The sequence below is a fragment of the Salmo salar genome, unplaced genomic scaffold (genome assembly GCF_905237065.1).
Source record: "Salmo salar unplaced genomic scaffold, Ssal_v3.1, whole genome shotgun sequence".
Classification (NCBI taxonomy): Eukaryota; Metazoa; Chordata; class Actinopteri; order Salmoniformes; family Salmonidae; genus Salmo; species Salmo salar.
In genome coordinates, this window is record NW_025550916.1 from 127,501 (window position 1) to 132,500 (window position 5,000).

Here is a 5,000-nt window from a genome sequence, read left to right on the forward strand (position 1 = left end):
GGTTTAGCTCAGACAGAGGAGAAACACACATCAACAACCATTACACTAATCTGACTGACACCGCTCTCTAGTTTCCACTGGAAACATCCATCCCACTGCTGGGAGGGAGGGAGGGAGGGAGGGAGGGAGGGAGGGAGGGAGGGAGGGAGGGAGGGAGGGAGGGAGGGAGGGAGGGAGGAGAGGGAGGGAGGGAGGAGGGAGGGAGGGAGGGAGGGAGGGAGGGAGGGAGGGAGGGAGGAGGGAGGGAGGAGGGAGGGAGGGAGGGATGGAAAGAGAGACAGAAAGAGGAGGAGTGGAAAGGGAGAGAGAGATGGGTGGATATAGAGAGATGGGTGGATATAGAGAGATGGGTGGATATAGAGAGATGGGTGGATATAGAGAGAGGGATGGGTGGATATAGAGAGATGGGTGGATATAGAGAGATGGGTGGATATAGAGAGAGATGGGTGGATATAGAGAGATGGGTGGATATAGAGAGATGGGTGGATATAGAGAGATGGGTGGATATAGAGAGATGGGTGGATATAGAGAGAGGGATGGGTGGATATAGAGAGATGGGTGGATATAGAGAGATGGGTGGATATAGAGAGGGATGGGTGGATATAGAGAGAGATGGGTGGATATAGAGAGAGATGGGTGGATATAGAGAGATGGGTGGATATAGAGAGAGATGGGTGGATATAGAGAGGGATGGGTGGATATAGAGAGGGATGGGTGGATATAGAGAGATGGGTGGATATAGAGAGGGATGGGTGGATATAGAGAGGGATGGGTGGATATAGAGAGATGGGTGGATATAGAGAGGGATGGGTGGATATAGAGAGAGATGGGTGGATATAGAGAGGGATGGGTGGATATAGAGAGAGATGGGTGGATATAGAGAGAGATGGGTGGATATAGAGAGATGGGTGGATATAGAGAGAGATGGGTGGATATAGAGAGATGGGTGGATATAGAGAGGGATGGGTGGATATAGAGAGGGATGGGTGGATATAGAGAGAGATGGGTGGATATAGAGAGAGATGGGTGGATATAGAGAGATGGGTGGATATAGAGAGAGATGGGTGGATATAGAGAGATGGGTGGATATAGAGAGGAGATGGGTGGATATAGAGAGAGATGGGTGGATATAGAGAGAGATGGGTGGATATAGAGAGATGGGTGGATATAGAGAGAGATGGGTGGATATAGAGAGGGATGGGTGGATATAGAGAGATGGGTGGATATGAGAGAGATGGGTGGATATAGAGAGAGATGGGTGGATATAGAGAGATGGGTGGATATAGAGAGAGATGGGTGGATATAGAGAGAGATGGGTGGATATAGAGAGATGGGTGGATATAGAGAGATGGGTGGATATAGAGAGATGGGTGGATATAGAGAGAGATGGGTGGATATAGAGAGATGGGTGGATATAGAGAGAGATGGGTGGATATAGAGAGAGATGGGTGGATATGAGAGAGATGGGTGGATATAGAGAGAGATGGGTGGATATAGAGAGAGATGGGTGGATATAGAGAGATGGGTGGATATAGAGAGAGATGGGTGGATATAGAGAGAGATGGGTGGATATAGAGAGATGGGTGGATATAGAGAGATGGGTGGATATAGAGAGATGGGTGGATATAGAGAGATGGGTGGATATAGAGAGAGATGGGTGGATATAGAGAGATGGGTGGATATAGAGAGATGGGTGGATATAGAGAGGGATGGGTGGATATAGAGAGATGGGTGGATATAAGAGAGATGGGTGGATATAGAGAGATGGGTGGATATGAGAGAGATGGGTGGATATAGAGAGGGATGGGTGGATATAGAGAGAGATGGGTGGATATAGAGAGATGGGTGGATATAGAGAGGATGGGTGGATATAGAGAGGGATGGGTGGATATAGAGAGATGGGTGGATATAGAGAGAGATGGGTGGATATAGAGAGAGATGGGTGGATATAGAGAGAGATGGGTGGATATAGAGAGAGATGGGTGGATATAGAGAGAGATGGGTGGATATAGAGAGAGATGGGTGGATATAGAGAGAGATGGGTGGATATAGAGAGATGGGTGGATATAGAGAGAGATGGGTGGATATAGAGAGGATGGGTGGATATAGAGAGAGATGGGTGGATATAGAGAGAGATGGGTGGATATAAGAGAGATGGGTGGATATAGAGAGAGATGGGTGGATATAGAGAGATGGGTGGATATAGAGAGGGATGGGTGGATATGAGAGAGATGGGTGGATATAGAGAGAGATGGGTGGATATAGAGAGAGATGGGTGGATATAGAGAGGATGGGTGGATATAGAGAGAGATGGGTGGATATAGAGAGAGATGGGTGGATATAGAGAGAGATGGGTGGATATAGAGAGAGATGGGTGGATATAGAGAGAGATGGGTGGATATAGAGAGAGATGGGTGGATATAGAGAGAGATGGGTGGATATAGAGAGAGATGGGTGGATATAGAGAGATGGGTGGATATAGAGAGAGATGGGTGGATATAGAGAGAGATGGGTGGATATAGAGAGATGGGTGGATATAGAGAGAGATGGGTGGATATAGAGAGAGATGGGTGGATATAGAGAGAGATGGGTGGATATAGAGAGAGATGGGTGGATATAGAGAGAGATGGGTGGATATAGAGAGATGGGTGGATATAGAGAGGGATGGGTGGATATAGAGAGAGATGGGTGGATATAGAGAGAGATGGGTGGATATAGAGAGAGATGGGTGGATATAGAGAGATGGGTGGATATAGAGAGAGATGGGTGGATATAGAGAGAGATGGGTGGATATAGAGAGGATGGGTGGATATAGAGAGAGATGGGTGGATATAGAGAGAGATGGGTGGATATAGAGAGATGGGTGGATATAGAGAGAGATGGGTGGATATGAGAGAGATGGGTGGATATAGAGAGAGATGGGTGGATATAGAGAGATGGGTGGATATAGAGAGAGATGGGTGGATATAGAGAGAGATGGGTGGATATAGAGAGATGGGTGGATATAGAGAGAGATGGGTGGATATAGAGAGATGGGTGGATATAGAGAGAGATGGGTGGATATGAGAGAGATGGGTGGATATAGAGAGATGGGTGGATATAGAGAGAGATGGGTGGATATAGAGAGAGATGGGTGGATATAGAGAGAGATGGGTGGATATAGAGAGAGATGGGTGGATATAGAGAGAGATGGGTGGATATAGAGAGAGATGGGTGGATATAGAGAGGGATGGGTGGATATAGAGAGAGATGGGTGGATATAGAGAGATGGGTGGATATAGAGAGAGATGGGTGGATATAGAGAGAGATGGGTGGATATAGAGAGATGGGTGGATATAGAGAGATGGGTGGATATAGAGAGATGGGTGGATATAGAGAGAGATGGGTGGATATAGAGAGATGGGTGGATATAGAGAGAGATGGGTGGATATAGAGAGAGATGGGTGGATATAGAGAGAGATGGGTGGATATAGAGAGAGATGGGTGGATATAGAGAGATGGGTGGATATAGAGAGAGATGGGTGGATATAGAGAGATGGGTGGATATAGAGAGAGATGGGTGGATATAGAGAGATGGGTGGATATAGAGAGAGATGGGTGGATATAGAGAGAGATGGGTGGATATAGAGAGAGATGGGTGGATATAGAGAGAGATGGGTGGATATAGAGAGATGGGTGGATATAGAGAGAGATGGGTGGATATAGAGAGAGATGGGTGGATATAGAGAGATGGGTGGATATAGAGAGAGATGGGTGGATATAGAGAGAGATGGGTGGATATAGAGAGAGATGGGTGGATATAGAGAGAGATGGGTGGATATAGAGAGAGATGGGTGGATATAGAGAGAGATGGGTGGATATGAGAGAGATGGGTGGATATAGAGAGATGGGTGGATATAGAGAGAGATGGGTGGATATAGAGAGAGATGGGTGGATATAGAGAGAGATGGGTGGATATAGAGAGAGATGGGTGGATATAGAGAGATGGGTGGATATAGAGAGAGATGGGTGGATATAGAGAGGGATGGGTGGATATAGAGAGAGATGGGTGGATATAGAGAGAGATGGGTGGATATAGAGAGAGATGGGTGGATATAGAGAGAGATGGGTGGATATAGAGAGATGGGTGGATATAGAGAGAGATGGGTGGATATAGAGAGAGATGGGTGGATATAGAGAGAGATGGGTGGATATAGAGAGAGATGGGTGGATATAGAGAGAGATGGGTGGATATAGAGAGATGGGTGGATATGAGAGAGATGGGTGGATATAGAGAGAGATGGGTGGATATAGAGAGATGGGTGGATATAGAGAGAGATGGGTGGATATAGAGAGAGATGGGTGGATATAGAGAGAGATGGGTGGATATAGAGAGAGATGGGTGGATATAGAGAGATGGGTGGATATAGAGAGAGATGGGTGGATATAGAGAGAGATGGGTGGATATAGAGAGATGGGTGGATATAGAGAGAGATGGGTGGATATAGAGAGAGATGGGTGGATATAGAGAGAGATGGGTGGATATAGAGAGAGATGGGTGGATATAGAGAGATGGGTGGATATAGAGAGAGATGGGTGGATATAGAGAGAGATGGGTGGATATAGAGAGATGGGTGGATATAGAGAGAGATGGGTGGATATAGAGAGAGATGGGTGGATATAGAGAGAGATGGGTGGATATAGAGAGAGATGGGTGGATATAGAGAGAGATGGGTGGATATAGAGAGAGATGGGTGGATATAGAGAGATGGGTGGATATAGAGAGAGATGGGTGGATATAGAGAGAGATGGGTGGATATAGAGAGAGATGGGTGGATATAGAGAGAGATGGGTGGATATAGAGAGAGATGGGTGGATATAGAGAGAGATGGGTGGATATAGAGAGAGATGGGTGGATATAGAGAGAGATGGGTGGATATAGAGAGAGATGGGTGGATATAGAGAGAGATGGGTGGATATAGAGAGAGATGGGTGGATATAGAGAGAGATGGGTGGATATA

At 46.4% G+C, this 5,000-nt stretch overlaps 1 protein-coding gene across 1 annotated transcript in view; it reads right to left on the reverse strand.

Annotated features, from left to right (window-relative positions):
* Window positions 1-5,000, reverse strand: part of LOC106595867 (cGMP-specific 3',5'-cyclic phosphodiesterase) — a 43,677-nt gene that overhangs the window by 32,020 nt on the left and 6,657 nt on the right. The window lies entirely within an intron of this gene.